The sequence below is a fragment of the Bos javanicus genome, chromosome 28 (genome assembly GCF_032452875.1).
Source record: "Bos javanicus breed banteng chromosome 28, ARS-OSU_banteng_1.0, whole genome shotgun sequence".
Classification (NCBI taxonomy): Eukaryota; Metazoa; Chordata; class Mammalia; order Artiodactyla; family Bovidae; genus Bos; species Bos javanicus.
This window is the reverse complement of record NC_083895.1, coordinates 2,419,207-2,443,269: the sequence shown is the minus strand read 5'-3', so window position 1 is coordinate 2,443,269 and position 24,063 is coordinate 2,419,207. Positions and strand designations below refer to the sequence as shown.

General features: G+C 41.6%; 1 long non-coding RNA gene across 4 annotated transcripts in view; it reads right to left on the bottom strand.

The window, feature by feature from the left end:
• LOC133240270 (uncharacterized) overlaps window positions 1–24,063 on the bottom strand; it is a 51,400-nt gene that overhangs the window by 19,011 nt on the left and 8,326 nt on the right. The gene's annotated exons all lie outside the window — the stretch shown is intronic.

The following is a 24,063-nucleotide window of genomic DNA, read 5'->3' as shown; positions in this document are numbered from 1 at the left end:
AGATTTTCTTTTGTTCCATTTTTTCAGGCTTTTCTCTTTGTCTTTTAGTCACCACCATTTTGGACTCCTTTTTCCTATTCTAACTATCTAACAATATCATATTGTTAGGGGAAGCACACTGACTGAAATCACCCACTCTGACCAGGCACCATCATAACCATTTGTGTGAGTTATTTTATGACAGGAGGTTTTGGTAAGAAACACAGAACTAATAAGCCACCACTAAGCCACTTCTGGGAGGCTTCCCTGGTGGCTCAGAGGTTAAAGCATCTGCCTGCAATGCGGGAGACCTGGGTTCAATCCCTGGGTTGGGAAGTTTCCCCTGGAGAAGGAAATGGAAACCCACTCCAGTATTCTTGTCTGGAGAATCCCATGGATGGAGGAACCTGGTGGGCTACACAGTCCACGGGGTCACAAAGAGTCGGACATGACTGAGAGGCTTCACTCACTAAGCCACTTCTTTCCCAGAAGAATTTGGGAAAGGTCAAAGGAAGACACCACTGACTACCTCCTAAAATCCTTCTTGTTGGCATCCACCTTGGCTGAACAAAACAATGCGTGTTCTACCAGGAAGGACTGAGTCAGAATGACTGGCCAAAGACAACCCAGAAACTAATCCCATCACCATAAAACCCAAGACTGTGAGCCACATGGCAGAGCAGTTCTCTTGGGTTCTCTTACCCTACTGCTCTCTACCCAGGTGCCTCTTCCCAATAAAATCTCTTGCTTTGTCAGCAAGTGTGTCTCCTCAGACAATTCATTTCTGAGTGTTAGACAAGAGCCCATTCTCTGGCCCTGAAAGGGGCTCCCCTTCCTGAAACAATATCGTATTTGTCTTTCTCCATCTCATTTATTTCATTTAGTGTTGTTGCAGAGAAGAACCAACTCTGACTCCATTTTGGAACCATTTCTTTGATTTGCTTTTCATTGCTGTTGTTATTATAATCATATAATGGCCTGCCTCAAGGGACCCTGTCCCTCTACCATGACTGTTAAAGTGCCTTTGTTCAGCTCATAGATAATCTGACCCTGCCTACCTGTGAATGGCTACAGAAAAGAAGAGATTTAGTTCAGTCGCTCAGTCATGTCCTACTCTTTGCGACCCCATGAATCGCAGCACCCCAGGCCTCCCTGTCCATCACCAACTCCCGGAGTTCACTCAAACTCACATCCATCGAGTCAGTGATGCCATCCAGCCATCTCATCCTCTGTCGTCCCCTTCTCCTCCTGCCCCCAATCCCTCCCAGCATCAGAGTCTTTTCCAGTGAGTCAACTCTTCGCATGAGGTGGCCAAAGTACTGGAGTTTCAGCTTTAGCATCATTCCTTCCAAAGAAATCCCAGGGCTGATCTCCTTCAGAATGGACCGGTTGGATCTCCTTGCAGTCCAAGGGACTCTCAAGAGTCTTCTCCAGCACCACAGTTCAAAAGCATCAATTCTTCGGCACTCAGCCTTCTTCACAGTCCAATTCTCACATCCATACATGACCACAGGAAAAACCATAGCCTTGACCAGATGAAACTTTGTTGCCAAAGTAATGTCTCTGCTTTTGAATATGCTATCTAGGTTGGTCATAACTTTCCTTCCAAGGAGTAAGCGTCTTTTAATTTCATGGCTGCAATCACCATCTGCAGTGATTTTGGAGGCCCCCAAAATAAAGTCTGACATCTATTTCCCATGAAGTGATGGGACCGGATGCCGTGATCTTTGTTTTCTGAATGTTGAGCTTTAAGCCAACTTTTCACTCTCCACTTTCACTTTCATCAAGAGGCTTTTTAGTTCCTCTTCACTTTCTGCCATAAGGGTGGTGTCATCTGCATATCTGAGGTTATTGATATTTCTCCCGGCAATCTTGATTCCAGCTTGTGCTTTTTCCAGTCCAGCGTTTCTCATTATTAACACATCCCTTTTCAAAGGTTGGCCCTTCCCAGAGATATTTTGCAAGACTGAAGACCCTCTTTACTTCCTCACTACCTCTCCCTCTGTATTCTCCTTTGACTTTAGTTCCTCACAGCTTCTCTCTGTTGTTTTATAAAAGAACCTGGCATCCAGGCAGGCCTTGACAAGATGGTTACTTTGAAACATTAGTCTGCCATCTTCTCAGTCATCTGGCTTTTCAAATAAAGTTGTATTCCTTGCCTAAACACCTCAGTCTCATGGATTCATTGACCTGTTTTGCAGTGAGCAGAGTAAGCTTGTATTCAGTAATACTGTGATAATCTTGAGGTCCATTCATGTTACTGCAAAAAGCATTATTTCAATCTGGCTGAGTAATAGATCCTGAGATGTTTGTGTTTGTCTGCTGGAGAAGCTGGTGGTTTCCTGTTCTATTTAATACACTGACTAAGTAGGAAGTGTTTATGGAGACTATTATCTTATCCAAATGAGATGAAAGGCAGCAAAAACTTGCTCAGACTTCTCTACTTTTCCAGAGAGTGAGGATTGTGACCTTGGTTTCATCTGTTTCACTTGTTGAAGTGCACTTTGTCAGATGGTCTATACTGAAATGCTTCTGCTCTTTTTTCAAGAGGCACAAAATCAATGAAATTTCCTAACATTTATGAAAGTGAAACAGAAGGGAAGGGGGCAGGGCACAACCTTTGAAAGAATGACATAGCCCGAGGGCACAATATAAACTGATTTGAACCAAATGGGTACAAGATGTTAGACAAGTCAACTTGACTAGACCTTGATCCTCAGTATACACTCATTATAACATATCAGCAAGCTAAATGACACAGCCAGAGGCACCACGACAGTTCCAAGGTTGACCATCAAAGACCAAAAATTGGGTGGTGACCCAACCCCTGGAAATCCCCACCCCTTCCCCAAAATAGTTGAAATAATCCTCCCACTAGTTAGCCTATGGACTAGTTACCCAGTCCATCAAAGCTAACCACAGCACATTTCAAGGCTGAATTCACCTTCTGAGATGGTCCATACTCTGTCAGTGGAGTGTGTTTCTCTCTGAATAAATCCACTTCTTAGCTATCACCTTGTCTCTCACTGAATTATTTGTGTGATGAGACATCAAGAACCTGAGTTTCATTTGGAACTGAAACCAGGTCTGTGATCTCAGTTGGAAGATTATGGGTCTTGGCTCAGTTCGAATTCCAGCACATGGGTTCAAGTCCCAGTCTGAGGTAAACAGTTTTAGAAGTCTTGTGAATCCCCCAGTGTACATCTTGCTGCAATGTTCCAACAACTCTGTGACAGATGTATTGCTACCATTCCCAGTTTTCAGGTTCAAAAGCTGAGGTTACACAGGCAAGTGGCTCCCCTAGGGCACAGTGGAGATAGGTGGGGAAGCTGGGTTCTCAGTCCACGTCTGTCTGACTGCAGAGCCCTTGCTCCTAATGTCTAAGTGACTCTGCTGATATAATTTATTCTCCACTTGTGCTCCTGCAATGCAGGAGACCTGGGTTCGATCCCTGGATTGGGAAGACCCCCTGGAGAAGGAAATGGCAACCCACTCCAATATTCTTGCCTGGAAAATCCCACGGACAGAGGAGCTTGACAGGCTACAGTTCATGGGGTCGCGAAGAGTCGGACATGACTGAGTGACTTCACTTCACTTTCACTAGTGCTTGAGTCCCAACAAGGGTCTTCCATAGTCTACTTGATAGAGCAGTCAACCACATTTCTGGCCCATTTTAATTTGTCAGAAAGTTCTTCATCCTGAGGTGAAATCTGAGTCCCAGGTCTCCAATAAATGAATCATGAAGCGTTCACGAGTCATCGTTGTCATTCTACACTATATTCTGTATGCATCTTTCCACTTTAAGGAGACAAAGGGTCTGTACAAGAAAAGGAAAGAGCAAGAGGATCCTTTCTGGCAAGCTGTCCATTGCAGAGAGAAGCAGAACTGAAGAGTATTACATAGTACATTTCAACATCACAGTGAGGGATGAAGGGTAATGCTTGCCATTGGTCTCAGGATCTTGTGCTGTGCTTTTGTTGCTATTTTAACATATTTTACATGTAAATTCTATTTTGAAACATCTTTATTATGAATCATAGACAACAGTTTTCTTCAGAGTCATCTTTGTGGTTTATAACAGGTGGCTCTCACAGAATGTAATGTATCTTCTTCCATGTGGGATTAAGGGGAAGTGGATTTATTTTTTGGCTGCACCTTGGAGCATGTAGAACTTCCCTGACCAGGAATCAAATCCATGGCCCTTGCAGTGGAATTGCAGAGTCTTAACCATTGGACACCACAGAAGTCTCTTCTTCCATGTGAATGAGCCAAATGAAGGATTTAATTCTGCAGCTCTGTCAGTAAGGGTGTGACCTTGTGGGACCTTATAAGATTTACCTTATAAATCTTCACTAGAATCTTATAAATGTGTGTCAGGACCAGCCCAACAATGAACAAACCTGAGGGAGTGGTGCCGCAGAAGAATAAGGAAAAATAAGACTTGGAAATAAAGTGGGGGTCAGGGGGCTGACGCCATTTGCAGGCAAAAGCCCAGATCCTAATCCTCGCATGCCTTTTATTTCTAACTTCTACTTCCTTATTTGTGCTCTAAAGATATCTGTTCTTTATGATCTCAGATCGGGGATAAAGATATACAATGCACAGTCCTCAATGTCAAACCTTCAGGCCTTTCATGACTTTGTTTAGCCCTTTGGCTAGTGATGCCCTTTCTCAGCAACTCCCTCAAGGCTCTGGAACAGTCACTAATGGTTTTCCATCAGTCACATCAGTACTTCAACATCTTGTTTTCAAGATGTCTTTCCAGGATATACTTTTTACTGCTCCCAGCCCTTCATCTGGGGGTGATGAGAAAGTCATTTTTATTTTTCAAAGAGGCCCTGTTAATTAGAGTACAGGCCTGTGCATAGTATATTCCCTACAATGTGCTCTCAGTTTTTAAGACTAATGGGATGTGGAGTAACCAATATCTAAACAGCCTCTGAATTTTAGGGGACCCATGAAGGAAAACTTGCTATACCTCATCCCATCCCCACTGCCCCAACTCCCACCAACAGGAAGTCTAATTTAACATTGCAACCTTGATCAGAAGGCTCTTCTGATACTTTTTCTCCACTTTCTGTACTTTATCATCAGGATTTCTTGATGACCTGTGTCCTTGTGTTTAATCTCCAGTAGTGACAAATTGGGCTTCCCTGAACATTCAGAAAACTAAGATCATGGCATCTGGTCCCATCACTTCATGGGAAATAGATGGGGAAACAGTGGAAACAGTGGCTGAGTTTATTTTTTTGGGCTTCAAATTCACTGCAGATGGTGACTGCAGCCATGAAATTAAAAGACGCTTACTTCTTGGAAGGAAAGTTATGACCAATCTAGATAGCATATTGAAAAGCAGAGACATTACTTTGGCAACAAAGGTCCGTCTAGTCAAGGCTATGGTTTTTCCAGTAGTCATGTATGGATGTGACAGTTGGACTGTGAAGAAAGCTGAGTGCCAAAGAATTGATGCTTTTGAACTGTGGTGTTGGAGAAGACTCTTGAGAGTCCCTTGGACTGCAAGGAGATCCAACCAGTCCATTCTAAAGGAGATCAGTCCTGGGTGTTCTTTGGAAGGAATGATGCTAAAGCTGAAACTCCAGTACTTTGGCCACCTCACGCGAACAGTTGACTCACTGGAAAGACTCTGATGCTGGGAGGGATTAGGGGCAGGAGGAAAAGGGGATGACAGAGGATGAGATGGCTGGATGGCATCACCTACTCAATGGACGTGAGTTTGAGTGAACTCTGGGAGTTGGTGATGGACAGGGAGGCCTGGCGTGCTGCAGTTCATGGGGTCGCAAAGAGTCAGACACGACTGAGGGACTGAACTGAACTGAACTGAACTGATGACTCAGTGGTCAAGAATCTGCCTGCCAATGCAGGAGATGTGCGGAGATGCATGCTTGATCCCTAGGTGGGGAAGAATCTCTGGAGAAGGAAATGGCAACCCACAATAGTATTCTTTCCTGGGAAATAACATAGACAGAGGAGCCTGGCTGACTATAGTCCATGGGGGTCACAAAAGAGTCAGATATGACTTAGCGACTAAACAACAACAAAATGAGAAGTTAGTGAGCACAGCCCACAAAACTACCTTCCCTTTGACACCAATTGCAAATGTGAGGCTCCCCGAAGTCCATCCTTAGGTGACCTCAACTCCCTTTCACGTACCATTTTCTCCTTCTCTCCCGGCTCACAAAATGGGCAACACTCTGGCTCTCAAGATTAAGACTGCTGCTTGTGCATGAGGTCTCTTTTACCCACATTTAGCCTATTTCTTTCTGCAGATTTTCCCCTTCTCCAAATATGAACAATTTACTTCTGTCTTTAATAAGTATTTTTATTTGACCTAGTTATATTCTAATTTTCGGTTAGAGCTATTTACCCTGGTTATTCTCTAGAAGGACTGGTAGAACTCATTGAAAGCTGATATACTCATAGTTACAGTTTATAACAGCAAAAGGATGTAGATTGAAGCAGATAATTAGAGAAGTGTATGGGCAGAGCCTTGGAGAGTGGTGGGCTTCCAACTCAAGCCTTTCAGCCTCTTCCCCCCCTGGAGACAAGAATGGTGCTAACTCCTCTCAGCAATGATGTGAGGCTGTATGAGGGGAATATTGCCAACCAGGGACGCTCACCCAAGTCTTGGTATCCAAAGCCTTTATTGGGGCTCCATGGTCAGCTGTCCATGTGGCTGACCTCAGTCTCTAGACCTTCTGGAGGTTGAGCTGATACTGCATGACTCAGAACCCCCACATCAACACATTGTTAGATATTCTGGTGCAGTCCAAAACCCCAGGTCAACAAAGACACTCACCAGGTATGGCATTCCAAAGGATGCCACCCACCATGGGATGGGGGCTAAGGTCAGCCCTCCTTACCCACCATGGGATGGGGGCTAAGGTCAGCCCTCCTTACCCACCATGGGATGGGGGCTAAGGTCAGCCCTCCTTTTGGTGAATGTTAAAATTCTTAGTACACATGCAGAAATGTTTTATATCTAAAACATTTGGAAATAACAGTCTTCTTTAAAAAAAATTTTGTTTTCTATTTGAGACAAAACAGAGCCAACTACCTCACCCACAGTAAATGCATTTTGAATACCTGCTATTGTGCTTGGAGAATCCAGTGTTAATGTTGACATATTCTACCTTACCATGTCTTAGCCATGTATGTCTTCTCTACTGGCCAAAGGTCCTGGTGTGTTACATGTAACATGCGCCAGCAGCACAGGCTGCACAGGGTTGGGGAGAGGTTTAATGTGGCTTCTGACTGGTATGGGATAGGATTGTGGAGAGGCTTAATCTGGCTTCTGACAGGTATTGTCATTTTGGGCATGGTTGCCAATTCCCTGGGTTCTGAAAAGAAGCATGATGAGATGCTGAACAATATCAGCAGCCCCAGAATCCACAGTTGACTTGTCACTGTCACTCAGTTCAAACACCACTTTTGTCTTCTCTCCAGGCTCAGAAATGGATGACACTCTGGCTCCTAAGGGTAAGGCCTCTGCCTGTGCATGAGGTCTCATTTACCCCTCTTTTAGCCCATTTCTTTCTACAGATTTTCTTCTTCACCAAATATGAACAAGTTACACCTGTCTTTGATAAACATTTTATCTAATTATATCCCAAATTTCTGTTAGAGTTATTTATTAGATTAAACACATGCCAAAGACTTATTTAACTCATGACTAAAGGAACCAGTAAGCTGAGAGAGATAGTTCAAAGGGTTATGGGAGATACAGAAGTATTTATAGGCACAGAAAGAATGCTGGAAGAAGATTACAGAATCCCACACAAATTGGTTAATGTTCCATAGAGGAATAATAATTGTTGGAGTTTTATTTTCTATAAGCTATAAATAATTTGCATCTCTATAGGACAAAGTTCTTTGGATAACAATAATTTGTAAGTGATATTAGTAAAATTATTTTATACCTATTTCCGTTAAACCACATATAAAATATCTTTTCTGATTACAATGGAATATAACTAGAAGTCAATAACAAAATGAAAACTGGAAAATATACAATATATGAAAATTAAACAATGCTCTCAAACAGCCAGTAAGTCAAAGAAAAAATTATAAGCTAAATTAGAAAATATCTTGCAACAAGTGAAAATGAAAACAAAAACATAATTATGTTAGGTCAAAACTTAAATGAGGTAGCAGAAACAGTGCTAAAAGGGAAATCTGCAGTTGTAAACACATTTAAAAAGAAGCACTTCAATTCAACAACCTAACTTTACAATTGAGAAAAAGAAGAAAATATTAAACTCTAAGCTAGCAAAAGGAAGGAAAAAGGTTAGAGTGGAGATAAATGAGATAGAGAATAGAAAAACAATGGGAAAAAATCAGTGAAACCGAAATTTAGTTCTTGAAAAAGATTAACGAAATTTAGAAATCTTCAGCTAAATTGATTAGGAAAAAAGGGGAAGAGAAGAAAAGTCAAATTACTACAGGCAGAAATGAAAATGGAGCCATTATTACTTATTTTATAGAAATATAATAAGAAGGAATATAAGAAAGTAGTAGGAACAATTGCAGGCCAACAAAATGAATAGCCTAGATGAGATTGACAAATTCCTAGAAACACACAACCTACCAAGAGTGAACCATGAAGAAATAGAACATATAAATAGACGTCTAACTAGTAAGGACATTATGTCATTACTTTAAAATTTCCCAACACAGAAAAGCCCTGGATCAGATGCTTCTCCTGGGATTTTTACCAATCTTTCTCAAATTCTTCTGAACTATTGAAGAGGAGGAAACACTTCCTAACTTGTTCTGTGAAACCAGCATGTCTCTGATACCAAAGCCAGATATTAAAAAAAAATAATAATATTACATGAAAAGAAAACTACACACCTTTACTTTTGAACATGATATAAAAATCCTCAATTAGCAAACTGAATTAGCAGCATAGTAAGAGGATTATACACTGGGACCAGGTGGGATTTACTCTCAGAATGCAATGATGGTTCAACATATGGAAATCAATTAACATAACAAATATTAATAGAATGAAAGAAAAAAGTCACATGATTATTGTAATTGATTCAGAGTTTTTTTTTTTTTTTTTACAAAATTCAACACCATTTTATTTTATTTTTTATTTTACAATATTATATTGGTTTTGCCATACATTGACATGAATCTGTCATGGGTATACATGTGTTCCCCATCCTGAAACCCCCTCCCACCTCCCTCCCCATCCCATCCCTCAGGGTAATCCCAGTGCACCAACCCCAAGCACCCTGTATCATGCATCGAACCTGGACTGGTGATTCGTTTCATATATGATAATATACATGTTTCAGTGCCATTCTCCCAAACCACCCCACCCTTGCCCTCTCCCACAGAGTCCAAAAGACTGTTCTATACATCTGTGTCTCTTTTGCTGTCTCGCATACAGGGTTATCGTTATCATCTTTCTAAATTCCATATATGTGCATTAGTATACTGGATTGGTGTTTTTCTTTCTGGCTAACTTCACTCTGTATAATAGGCTCCAGTTTCATCCACCTCATTAGAACTGATTCAAATGTATTCTTTTCAATGGCTGAGTAATATTCCATTGTGTATATGTACCACAGCTTTCTTATCCATTTGTCTGCTGATGGACATCTAGGTTGCTTCCATGTCCTGGCTATTATAAACAGTGCTGCAGTGAACATTGGGGTACACATGTCTCTTTCAATTCTGGTTTCCTTGGTGTGTATGCCCAGCAGTGGGATTGCTGGATCATATGGCAGTTCTATTTCCAGTTTTTTAAGGAATTTCCACACTGTTCTCCATAGTGGCTGTACTAGTTTGCATTCCCACTAACAGTGTAAGAGGGTTCCCTTTTCTCTACACCCTCTCCAGCATTTATTCGTTGTAGATTTTTGGATAGCAGTCATTCTTACTGGCATGAAATGGTACCTCATTGTGATTTTGATTTGAATGTCTCTAATAATGAATGATGTTAAGCATCTTTTCATGTGTTTGTTAGCCATCTGTATGTCTTCTTTGGAGAAATGTCTGTTTAGTTCTTTGGCCCACTTTTTGATTGGGTCATTATTTTTCTGGAATTGAGCTGCAGGAGTTGGTTGTATATTTTTGAGATTAGTTGTTTGTCAGTTGCTTCATTTGCTATTATTTTCTCCCATTCTGAAGGCTGTCTTTTCACCTTTTTTATAGTTTCCTTTGTTGTGCAAAAGCTTTTAATTTTAATTAGGTCCCATTTGTTTATTTTTGCTTTTATTTCCAATATTCTGGGAGGTGGGTAATAGAGGATCCTGCTGTGATTTATTTTGGAGAGTGTTTTGCCTCTGTTTTCCTGTAGGAGTTTTATAGTTTCTGGTCTTAATTTTTGTGTATAACACCGTTTTATGATAAAAAAGAGTCAGTAAACTAGGAATGGAAAGAAATTACCTCAACATAATAAAGACCACATAAGAAAACTTTCATATCCAAAGGTGAAAGATTGAAACCTGTGTTTTTTTTGTTTTTTTTTTTTTGAAACCTGTTTTTGTTAAGACCAGGAACAAGAAAAGGATGCTCATCTTTTGCAATTTCTTGAAGAAATAAAATTATCTCTGTTCACAGATGGCATGATCATATATGCAGAAAACCCAAAAGATTATACATAAAACTTGTCAGAATTAATAAATGAATTCAGCTAAGTTGCAGGATACAAAATCATTGTACAAAAATCAGTTGAATTTCTGATTATACAAAAACAACGACAATCCAAAGAGGAAATTAAGAAAACAATTCTACTTATAATAGCATCAGAAAAAATAAAATACTTAGGAATAAACAATCAAGGAGGCAAAAGTCTTGTACCCTGAAAACTGTGAAACATTGCTTAAACGAAATTAAAGAATACACTAAAAAATGGGAAGAAATTATTTGTTCACAGATTGAAAAGATTTTATGTTGTAAAATGCCAATACTATCCCATGTGTGCATGCTCGGTTGTGTCTGAATCTTTGCAACCCCATGGACTGTAGCCCACCAGTCTCCTCTGTCCATGGAATTTTCTGGACAAGAATACTAGAGTGGGTTGCCATTTTTTACTCCGGGAGATCTTCCCAACCCAGGGATTGAACCCCAGTCTCCTGCATCACAGGTGATTTCTTTACCACTACAGCTGGGAAGCAATACTATTCAAAGTGATCTGCAGCTTCAGTGAAATCCTTATCAAAATCCCAATGATTTTTTTTTCAAAAATAGAAAAACATATCTTAAAATTCAAGGTACCCTGAATAGCCAAAGAAAACAAAGTTGAGGACTCATAATTCCGGATTTCAAAACTTATTACAAAGCTACAGTAATTTAAAAAAAAAAGTGAGATACTGGCATAAAGACATACACATACACAAATGAAATAGAATAGAGAGTGCTGAAACAAATCTTTTCACATAAACAAACCTTTGCAAAAGGATGCCAAGACCATTCAATAAAGAAAAGACAGACTCCTCAACAAATTGTGCTGAGAAAACTGGATATCCTTATGCAAAAGAGTGAAGTTGTACTCTACCTTACAACATATACAAAAAATCTACTCAAAATGAATCACAGACTTAATTGTAAGAGCTAAAACTATAATACTGTCAGAAGAAAACAGGAAAAAGCTTCATAACAATTTCTTTGCTATTTCACAGAAAGCACAGCAACAACAAAAAAAACATACATAACTTGGACTTAATCAAAATTTAGCTTTGTGCATTTCAAAGTACACTATCAACAGAGGGAAAAGGCAACCCACAGATTGGGAGAAAATATATGCAAACCATAGATCTGATAAGGGGTTAATATTCAGAATTATAAAGAATTCCTGCAACTTAACAACAATTAAAACAACCTGATTTAAAAACGGGCAAGATACTTAAATAGATATCTCTCCAAAGAAGATGTACAAAGGCCAATAAGCACATGAAAAGATGCTCCACATCACTGCCTGGTAGGGAAATACAAATCAAACCCCTATGTGATACCACTTCACACCCATTAGAAGTATTGGCAAAGAGTGGAGAAATTGGAATCCTTGTGTATCACTGGTGGGACTGTAAAAGGGTGAAGCTGCTGTGTAGAAAATTAAACACATAATCACCATACGATGAAGACATTCCAGTTATAGGTATATACTCAAAAGAACTGGAAGCAGGGACTTGAACACTCATGTTCACAGCAGCATTATTCACAATAGCCAAAAGATGATAACAACCAAATGTCTATTGATAGGTGAATGGATGAACAAAATGTGGTATACAAAGCATGGGGTATTATTAAGCTTTAAAAAGGAAGGAAATTCTAATGTTACAAAATTGATGAACTTTGAAGACATTATGCTAATTGGTAGTCAGTCACAGAAGGATAAATACCCTACAGAGCCACTTATATGAGGTACTTAGAATAATCAAAATTCATAGAGACAGAAAGCAGAATGCTTGTTGCCAGAGTCTGGGGGAGGAAAGAGAGAGGAATTACTGTTTAAGGTAAATGGAGTTTGAGTTTGGGATGATGAAGTTCTGGAGCTGAGTCATGGTGATGGTTGCATAGCAGTGTGAATGTCCTTAATGTCACTGAATTATACACTTAAAATGGTGAATTTGGGGTTGTGTATATTTACCACAATAAAAAAATCATTTGCATTTTTATAAGTTAACATCAATACTTCCTTACACAATTAAAAAGTGTCTAATCAAAAATTAAGCAAGATACATATCACTGAGCAGGCTTTCCCAACCTTGGCACTACTGATATTTGGGACAGATGATTAACTGCTGTGGGCACTGTCTTGTGCCTTGTAGGGTGTTTAGTAGCATCTCTGTCCTCTTCTCACTAGATGCCACTAGCACTTTTTCCCCTTTGTGACAACCAGAATTGCCCCCAGACATTGGCAAATGCCACATCCTTACTGGTTGGGAACCACTAATAAGAGTTTTGGAAATTTTGACTTGATCTCATACTGAGAGTTGTCCAAGCAGCTTCAACTTGTAAGTCTATAGCTATACATTTATTTCTTGAGGTATCGATTGTTAGACATTTCTGGTAAAATCTTTTCTACCAACATCCTAAGACTGTCATTCCCTGTTGTAATCCCACTTCCAGAGTCTGTATTAATAGTTTAGAGCAGAGCAAGTTCATAGCTCAGAGAACTGACCTCCTTTATGGTGTGCATGAAATATTTATGTAATTGACTTGAGTTCATAAATAGACAAACAAGACTGTTAACACAAGTCTCCACTGTATTTCATGTGCTAGAGAAAAATTATCAGCATCCTCTTACATGGTTAGACCATAAAGCCAGACTCCTAATCATTGCTACAAGGAATACATTATTAGCCATATCCAAATCAGAGCCAAAAGCAAGCTTGTCTAAAGACCTGAAACAGAACCCAAACCATGGAGCAGGGATGGAGGGCAGAGAAGCAGAGAGTCAAAAAAAACGATTCCTAGTACCACTTGGGATTCACTCCAGGGACTAACAAAATACATTCCTGGGCTTACCCAGCCTAGGGGGTGCACTTTTTGGGGGCAATGATGTGCTGAAAGTTGAATCTACTTGGACATCACATTGGGATCTCCAAAACTGTCAAAGTATATCCCATTGACTAAATGGTGCCCCCTCCAAATGCATTTGTTGAAGCCCCAACCCTCAATATGACTGTGTTTAGAGATAGGGCCTGTGAGGAAATCAATTTGGGATGCCATCAGGTCTACCTCTGGTGCATCTCTGTCCTGCCTCAATGGTAGAATGAGTGGGCTGATGGGAATGAGTAAGGTGTCTGTGTCAGTAAGGAACAGACTAAGTCAGACAAGGAAAGAAAAGCTTCTCTGGAAAGTCTGTCTCCACCCCCATCTAAAGCAGGGAGGGACACCTCCGGTGGAAAAAAGCCATGGCTGTGGATGCTGCTTTTTTCTCTCGTACAGATGGGAGCTAGCAGTTCCAAGAACTAGTCCTTTAAAAAGTATTTTTAAAAAACTGGGACAAGTTTGATCCCCAGAGTTTAAAAAAGACATGCCTGATCTTCTTCTGTGATACTGAATGGCCACAGTATCATTTGGAAGAAGGGGAACGCTGGCCAGTTGAAGGGTATCTTAATTATAATATTGTTTTACAATTAGACTGGTTCTGTAGAAAACAAGGGAAATGGGTAGAAGTGCCATATGTGTTGCGCTTTTTCTCTCTGTGAGACATGTCAGACTTGTGCAGATTTGGGTGTGAAACCGTCAGCTCCCTCCTATCCTCTTACTTTGCCCCTATATCTGGGGCTTCCAATTGAACAGACTGAGAATCAGGGCACCCTTCCAGGAGGGGTTGCCTCAGCCTCAGTAGAAATTCAAACAGTCCCAATTGTGGTCGAGGATCTAAAAAATACATAGAAGCCTTTATGGGACTAATTTTACTTTATGACTTTACTTGGAGAAATGTAACATATGTCTTGGGACAGACGCTGACTCCTGATTCAAGAGCTCAAGTTTTGGGGGAAGCTACTACTTTTGGAGATGGCTTGAATGTGAGACAAGTGGGAAAAGAACACAAAATAGTCCTCCTCCCCACTGGGAGATGAGCAGTTCCCATAACAGAGCTAGACTGGACTATAACATGGCTAAAGATGGGATCAGAGCCTTCTTTGTCAGATGTATTCTTGAAGGACTCAAGCGAGCACATGCTAAGACTTTAAACTATGCTAAGTTGGCTGACATAGAACTGGGAGAAAAGGAAACTCCTAACATAGACTATGGGAGGCTCTCTGCAAGTTTACTGACATTGATCCCAAAAGTACAGAGGGAGGAATGATCTTAAAAGAGATTTCTCATTCAGTCGGCTCAGGATATCCACCGTAAAGTACTAAAACAGGCATTCGTACCAAATCAGTCTTTAGATAAACTGCTGCAACTGGCTCAGACAGTTTACTATGGTAGGGAGGAGGAGGAGAAAAGGCAGAAAAAGACCAGGAAAGACTGAAGCCCTAACAATGGCTTTCAGATCCATTCTAAAACAGCCTGAAAAATGCCCAGAGGAACCCAGGCAAAAAGGGACAGGCTTGTTATTACTATGGAAAGGAGGGGCATCTCAAGTGAGGTTGCCCTCAGGCATCTAAGCCACTCCAGCTCCCCATCTGGTCTGTAAAGGACCACACTGGAGGAGAGACGTCCCCCAGAGGCGTAGGCCTCAGGGGTTGGACTCTCTGGATAATCTGGACTGAAGGTGCCTGGAGGCCCCCACATGAGCCCCCGTCCTAATAACACCTGAGGAACCCTGGGTATTAAGAACTGTGGGCGGGGGGCAGTCAATTGATTTTCTTCTGGACACTGGGGCAACTTTCTCTGTGCTCCCTGAAGGCCCTGGCCTGCTTTCTCCCGATCCACTACTGGTACTGTCTGGATGAGCCAAATGCTATTATTTCAGTCATCTTTTAAGCTGCAACTGGGACTCTACGCAGTTTCTCATGAATTTCTGATCATGTTGGAGTCTCCCTCACGCCTTCTGTGGAGGGATATACTGAGCAAGGTCCAGGCCTCTGGTTTCATGAATATGGAGCCTGCTCTTTCTCTCCCATTATTTGAACAAAATGTAAATCCTAGAGTGTGGACTGATGGAAAAACTGTGAGTCAAGCACAAAATACTGTTCCTATCCTTGTCAAGCTCAAAGACCCTCATCTATTTCCATATCAAAAGCAGTATCCACCGAAACCTGAGGTTAAGGAAGGGTTAAAACCCATCATTGAAAATTTAAAGGAACAAAGGCTATTAATTCCCTATAACAGTCCATGTAACATTTTGAGTGTAAAAAAAGTCCAATGATAAATTGAAACTAGTTCAAGATTTATGAATAATAAATGAGGCTGTGGTTTCTTTACACCCCATGGTGTCTAATCCTTATACTTTATTGTCTGACTTTTAACTTTGATTATACATTATCTTCGAAGAAGGCAATGGCACCCCACTCCAGTACTCTTGCCTGGAAAAATCCCATGGGCAGAGGAGCCTGGTAGGCTGCAGTCCATGGGGTCGCTAAGAGTCGGACACGACTGAGCGCCTTCACTTTCACGCATTGGAGAAGGAAATGGCAACCCACTCCAGTGTTCTTGCCTGGAGAATCCCAGGGACAGGGAAGCCTGGTGGGCTGCTGTCTCTGGGGTCGCACAGAGTTGGACACGACTTAAGTGACTTAGCAGCAGCAGCAGCAGCAGCAGCAGCAGCAGCAGCAGCAGCATACATTATCCTGGTTTAATGACTATTTTGCTGCACATAAGTAGGCAAATGGGTCTAGAACTGGTGGTTTTCTTTCTGATGTTTATCAAACATGTAATGAGGTCATATGGCTAACTCCTGAAAAGGGACACCTGGTATCTAATACCTCCATATGCTGGGAACCGAAAGAGCCATACCCAGAAGTTAGCCGACAATTATAACGACTAGAAATAATTGGGATTTTTGCCCCAAGAAACAAGCAGTGTAACAATTCCTATGTGTTCCAATCCCAGTTCAAGTCCTCCTTTTGCCTGGCCAGGCACTGACTGGGGCTGGATCCCTCAGTCATGCTGGCTTGCTCCTGACGGGAGCCACTGGATGTGTGGCTCTTACCTATGGGCGTGGCTTCCCCCGGCTGGATAGGGAGATGCACCCTAGGTCTAGATTTTATTCATGACTTCATGGTTTCAGAGTTTCCAGAGAGGCCTGCTAATCTGCCACACCTTAAAACTCACTGGACAAGGTCTGTATTTCACTGGTATGATTATCTGGCTGCAATATTCCTTTCCTCTGGGAACTACTGATATTATGCTACGAGTTGATGCTGACTAACTTTACTCAACAGACTTTACAAGATTCTCAAAAAATCAATTTCAGCCCTTAATGCTGAACAAATACAAATTAGAAAGGTGGTTTTACAAAACAGATTGGCCTTAGATATTCTAATGGCTTCACAAGGAGGAACTTGTGCCATTATTCATACCCAATGTTGTACGTATATACCAGATATGAGCACTAATGTTACTCACTTCACTAAGCACATGAACAAGATGATTCAGGCTATGGATTCTCCTGAAGCCTCAGTCACCTCATTTTGGGAAACATTAACTAGCTCCCCATGGTGGATAACTATCTTAATAATAATAATTCTAATTGTTCTGTTTTTATTGTTTGCTCCCTGCATCTGTAATTGTGTAACTGGATTTGTTTCTAATCATCCGAAAGCTTTTAAGTTAAAGTGGTTGTCCAAGCTCCTATGAGTGCCACAGCCTCTCCAACTATTACTTGGGGGCCCTGGATCAGAGACTCTCAGTGTGAGGGTTAGGGGAATATGATGCCTCAACAATTTAGGGACAGTGCCCCATCCCAGCAGGAAGTAGTTATGGAATGAAAACACCACCCCTTTTCCTTTGCAACATAATTCTTCTAAAAGAAAAAGGGGGGAATGAGAGTCAGTTCTTAGGTTGAGAAGAAGTCCGGGATCCGCAAGGATGAGAAAGGGGTCTGGGGTTCTCAAAGAGGTGAAAAGGACAAACCAGAGCTAATGATTACACAACAAAACAACTCATCTTCCTCAAGGATATGTTCTTCCTTAAACTCTATACCAATGATTATATGACAATGTATCCTGCTCAAGGACATGTTTCTCCTTCTTAAGAAACTTCTGACTAATTCTGTCATCCTAAAGTATATGTCTGCTTCAGTTCAGTTCAGTTGCAGAGTCGTGTCCGACTCTTTGTGACCCCATGGACTGCAGCACACCAGGCCTCCCTGTCCATCACCAACTCCCAGAGTTGACTCAAACTCATGCCCACTGAGTTGGTGATGCCATCCAACCATCTCATCCTCTGTTGTCCCCTTCTCCTCCCACCTTCAATCTTTCCCAGCATCAGGGTCTTTTGAAATGAGTCAGTTCTTCGCATCAGGTGGCCAAAATATTGGAGTTTCAGCTTCAACATCAGTCCTTCCAGTAAGCAGCCAGGACTGAGCTCCTTTAGGATGGACTGGTTGGATCTCCTTGAAGTCCAAGAGACACTCAAGAGTCTTCTCCAACACCACAGTTCAAAAGCATCAATTCTTCTGCACTCAGCTTTCTTTATAGTCCAACTCTCACATCCATACATGACTACTGGAAAAACTGTAGCCTTGACTAGATGGACCTTTGTTGGCAAAGTAACGTCTCTGCTTTTTAATATGCTGTCTAGGTTGGTCATAGCTTTTCTTCCTAGGAGTAAGTGTCTTTTAATCTCATGGCTGCAGTCACCATCTGCAGTGTTTTTGGAGCCCCCCAAAATAAAGTCTGTCACTGTTTCCACTGTTTCCCCATCTATTTGCCATGAAGTGATGGGGCCAGATGCCACGATCTTAGTTTTCTGAATGTTGAACCTTAAGTCAACCTTTTTACTCTCCTCTTTCACTTTCATCAAGAGGCTCTTTAGTTCCTCTTCACTTTCTGCTATAAGGGTGGTGTCATCTGCATATCTGAGGTTATTGATATTTCTCCTGGCAATCTTGATTCCAGCTTGTGCTTCATCCAGCCCAGCATTTCTTATGATGTACTCTGCATATAAGTTAAATAAGCAGGTTGGCAATAGACAGCCTTGATGTACTCCTTTTCCTATTTGGAACCAGTCTGTTGTTCCACGTCCAGTTCTAACTGTTGCTTCTTGACTTGCATACATATTTCTCAAGAGACAGGTCAGGTGGTCTGGTATTCCCATCTCTTTCAAGATTTTCCACAGTTTCTTGTGATCCACACAGTCAAAGGCTTTGGCATAGTCAATAAAGCAGAAATAGATGTTTTCCTGGAACTCTCTAGCTTTTCTGGTAAGATCTTTCTATTGTTAGTTCTAATCCTGTTATCTTAAAATGTAAATTGTGGGAGTGGGCCTGGTAAGACCTTTACAACCTTGAGACATTCTTTTGATTTACTGTAATAACCAATTGAAAAAGTGTATAACTCCCTTGCTAAGACTAGTGAGGAAGGGGGACACTCTCTATTCCCCTTCTGATGTCTATGTCAGAAGCTTTCTCTGTCCCTTTTTATACTTTAATAAAACTCTGCTACACAAAAGCTCTTGAGTGATCAGGCCTGTTCCCTGGTCATCCCAAAACTAAATCTTTTTCTTTAGAGATCACAAATCTGACATCATTTACCAAAGTGTTTAATTTTTACCATTCTACTCGTGGTTTGTTATACTCATCCACAATTCAAAAATTATACAGAAACACACACACACACATACATGGGACTTCCCAAGTGGCTCAGTGGTAAAGAATCTGCCTGCCAATGCAGGAGACACAGGAGTGCAGGTTTGATCTCTGGGTCAGGAAGATCCCTTGGAGAGGAAAATGGCAACCCACTCCAGTTTCCTTGCCTGGAAAATCCCATGAACAGAGGAGCTTGGTGGGTTATATACTGTTGGGTCACAAAGAGTTGGACATGACTGAGCAACTGAGCATACACACACACACACACACACACACACACACACACACACACACATACACACATATATAGGGCTTCCTCAGTGGCTCAGTGGTAAAGAATCCACCTGCCAATGCATGAGATGTGGGTTCAATCCCTGAGTCTTTCCCTGATCTTTCCCTCCAGAGGAAAGATGCTCTGGAGAAGGAAATGGCAACTCACTCCAGTATTCTTGCCTGGAAATCCCATGGACAGAGAAGTCTGGTGGGCTACAGTCCACGGGGTTGCAAAAGAATCAGACAGAACTTGGCAACTAAACAAAAATAATACGTACATATATATATATATATATACACACACACACATTTAACATTTTTGTATCATTTTAATGTGCATTCCTCACTTTATTTTTTGCTATTGATTTATTACTTGCTGTTTATTTTATATTTATTTCAGACTATAGAAATGATGCTAGACAAAAAGTAAATTCAAGTTTCAAAATGGGTCATAAAAAAACGGAGATAATTTGCAACATCAACAAAGCATTTGGCCCATGAACTGCTAATGAATGTACAGTGCAGGGGTGGTTCAAGAAGTTTTGCAAAGGAGGCGAGAGCCTTAAAGATGAGGAGCACAGTCACTGGCCATCAAAAATTGACACTGACCAATTGAGAGCAGTCACTGAAGCTGGTCTTCTTGTAACTACACAAGAAGTTGCCCAAGAACTCAACGTTGACCATTCTATGGACATTTGGCATTTGAAAGAAAGGTGAAAAAACTTGATAAGTGGGTGCCTCATGAGCTGACTGAAAATAAAAAAAACCATCGTTTGGATGTGCTGTCTTCTCTTATTCTATGGGACAACAACAAATCATTTTTTGATCAATTTGTGACATGGGACAAAAAGTGGATTTTATACGACAACCGGCTCAGTGGTTGGACTGAGAAGAAGCTCCAAAGCACTTTATAAAGCCAAACTTGCAGCAAAAAGAGGTCATGGTCACTGTTTGGTGGCCTGCTGCCCGTCTGATCCACTATAGCTTTCTGAATTCTGGCAAAACCATTACATCTGAGAAGCATGCTCAGCAAATCGATCAGATACCCTGAAAACTGCAAAGCTTGCAGCCAGCATTAGTCAACAGAATGGGCCCAATTCTTCTCCACGACACTGTCTGACCACATGTCACACGACCAATCCTTCAAAAGTTGAATGAATTGGTTATGAAGTTTTGCCCCATCTGCCATATCCATCTGACCGTTTGCCAACTGACTACCACTTCTTCAAGCATCTTGACAACTTTTTTTTTTTAGTGATAAAGAATGTTCACTTTATTAAAAATATAATCCAGCAAAGGAAGCAAAGACAATCACAGTCACTTGTCCACTTTGGTCACACAGGGGAAGTGGCAGGGCTGGTATCAAAAGCCTTTCCTCCTCTGCCATATCTATAATAATCTTTATTTTTGTCAGAAATAGAAAGTTGCAGTATCACTCATTGGGGAGACAGGGCCATCAAGGAGGTTAACTTCTTATTGCCTTTGCTCAAGTAAGTGCTGTGGGTCCTGTTTCCCAGTTGTTGTTTCCATGCTCACCATCCCTTTTCCTGGCCCATCCCCATTCCTACATTTAGTCACGCACATCTCAGTAATATTGCTAGGGCTTTATTACAAATGCAGTTGACTGCTTAGAACTCCCTCTTCAAACTTTCTTTTCTACACTCTTCCTCTCAATGCATCCCTTCAGGACAGGGCAGTAGGTCATCAGGGAAGAGAAATATGGGGAGAGTGAAAAGAAGGAATGCTTTCTTCAGTCTTTAGAAACAACCATCGAGTCCTCCTGGCTCCAGCTAAGACTCTGGTAGGAGGGTGAGATTCAGAGTTAGCTATGTTCAAATTCCTCCATGCCTACATTCTAGGGGGCTTTTGTCTTCTGTTTTGATTTGGGCTGTGTTTCACTAGTCCATTTCCATGGCTGCTTTCTCTTTATGGGCAAGCCTGATCTGCTGGAGTTTTCTGCACTTCTTCCCAGAGTCAGGCTGGCACTGGATGCCCAGTTCTTGAGGTGCCACTGCATAAACAGTCTTCACAGCTCTGACCACCCAGTGCTTCAGTCGCGGATCCTGGTTCTAAATCTGCTGTCATTTGAACAGCTTCTTCTTCAGCTCCTTCAGGTAGTGGCCAGTTGATCTTTCTGCCTGGAGTACCCATGGATGCACAGGGAAAATGCTTCCACAACCAGGAGGAGGCAGAAAATGCTTTCCAAGAGTTTGTCGAATCTTAAAGCATGGATTTTTATGCTACAGGGATAAACAAACTTATTTCTTGTAGGCAAGACGTGCTGATTTTAATGGTTCCTATTTTGATTAATAAAAATGTGTTTGAGCCTAGTTATAATGATTTAAAATTCATGGGTCCAATACTGCAATTACTTTTGTACCAATCTAATACAATGTAGTGTTACTTTTAAGTGTACAGCAAAGCGATTCATTTATGCATGCATATATATGTGTATAAGATGGACAGGGAGGCCTGGAGTGCTGCGATTCATGGGGTCGCAACGAGTCGGATACGACTGAGCGACTGAACTGAACTGAACTGAATTGATATATATATACACATATATATTTATATTCAGGATTCAAGTGTATTTAGATACTGATTTCCAATTAAGGTATTTAATATCTCTTATGTATCTTATCGGAGAAGGCAATGGCAACCCACTCTAGTACTCTTGCCTAGAGAATCCCATAGATGGAGGAGCCTGGTTGGCTACATACAGTCCATGGGGTCTCGAAGAGTCATACACGACTGAGCGACTTCACTTTCACTTTTCACTTTCATGCATTGGAGAAGGAAATGGCAACCCACTCCAGTGTTCTTGCCTGTAGAATCCCAGGGTCGGGGGAGCCTGGTGGGCTGCCGTCTGTGGGGTCGCACAGAGTCAGACACGACTGATGTGATTTAGCAGCAGCAGCATGTATCTTATATTCCAATGTGACATCTGTGTAGCTTCATATTACATATTTCCTGCAAATCTCATTGAATTAAAAAGTTCACATTTTACATGAATTTTGGAGAATTAATAACAATTTTCAAAAAAAAAAATGTAAGTCAGCTTCTGAAATACATGTGCTACAAGAAGATCAAATCTGTAAGAGAGGAATTCAGAGCAAGGAAAAGAATACAGCCCTGGTATGTTAATGCCCAAAAGTGCACCATAAATTTGGCTCTATAGCAGCTGAAGCAAAGAAAAAAAAAAAAGAATTTCCAATGTTCAAGATGTAAAAAACTAGTTAGCTTGTCAATATAAGACTGAGATGAATTTCTGCCATGGGTTGTCACAGAGGATTATGCACAAAGTGAGGACCAGGTCATTTCCCTTTCCAGATCCAACAGTTCTGTCTGGCTGTTTCCTGTCCAGATGCAATTCAGTAAAAGCAGTTCTGTGAGGGGCCAGAGCAGTGCTCTTTAAGTACATGGTTTTCTACTAAATTGGCTAGAATGCAAGGGATAAAAATAGACTTTGGAATCCTAGAGCCATGGAGAGAGTGCATATTCATTAGGGAATCCTCCAGGACAGATATTTTCTTGCTCCCCAGCCTGGCAGAGTTAGAGACTCTGTTCTCTGGGGAGAAAACTTGAAATGTAGGGAGTCTGTGCTGCTCAACTAAGAATGTCATCCTCTCATGAAAGTTCTGAAGCCTCAGAGAAAGACACATATCCTTACATGCATGGTGATGGGCTGATTCAATACAGGCAGTTTGGCCAAGAATGTCTTCAGAAATTTACACAGTTAGGTGGCCCTGGGCTCAGCATCCCCCCACACAGAGCAAGACAGTCGGAATTTGAGTCTGGGCTCACTCTCAAAACAGGCGTTCCCAATGCTGTCAGAAGAGTTGCACACAAAATTCCATGTTCTGTCAAATTGCCATGGTAATCACACTGTTCTTCTGGATTTGATGGCTTATTATCAAGTAGTCAAGGTAATTGGGGATATTTTTGCTTCTCTGTTAGATGGAACCAAGAGTGGGAACAGCAAGGAAGGGGAGACAGGCACAACTGGAAGTGGAAGGGTAGAGAGGGGGACGGTGGTGGGGAGAGCTGGGGGACTGTTCCAGAAAGGCCCTAGAAGGTGAGGAGCAGCGGGGGAGGGGGATGGTAGAGGAGGAGTGTTGCTGTGGGCGGAATGTCCTTGTCCCACTAGTTCATATGTTGAAAACCACCCCCAGGGTGATGATTCTAAGAAGTGAGTAAGGCCTTTGCAGGACCATTCAGTCCTGAGGGTGGAGCCCCCATCAATGGGATTCTGCTATTATAAGAGATACCGGAGAGCTCCCTCACCCCTTTTCTCACTATATGAGGACACAGTCTGTGAGGGACGAACTAGATTCTCCCCAGAACTTGTCCATTCTGGCAGCTTGACCAGGGCTGTTAGAAATGAAGGTAAATGAAGGTCTGTTGTTGATGAGCTGCCCAGTGTGTGATGCTTTGTTATAGTGGCCTGATCAGACTAAGATGCATCTTCACCTGAGAGCCGTCCCAGGGCTGAGTAGCCTCTCAGGCCAGAGCTCAACTGGTGGCCCAGGTCAGGGTCTGCAGTCAGTGGGTCCTGGCACAGAACCTCTCTTTTCCTCTTCTCAGGAAGTGAACAACTCCAGAAGCCCCAGAGATAAGTAGGAGTC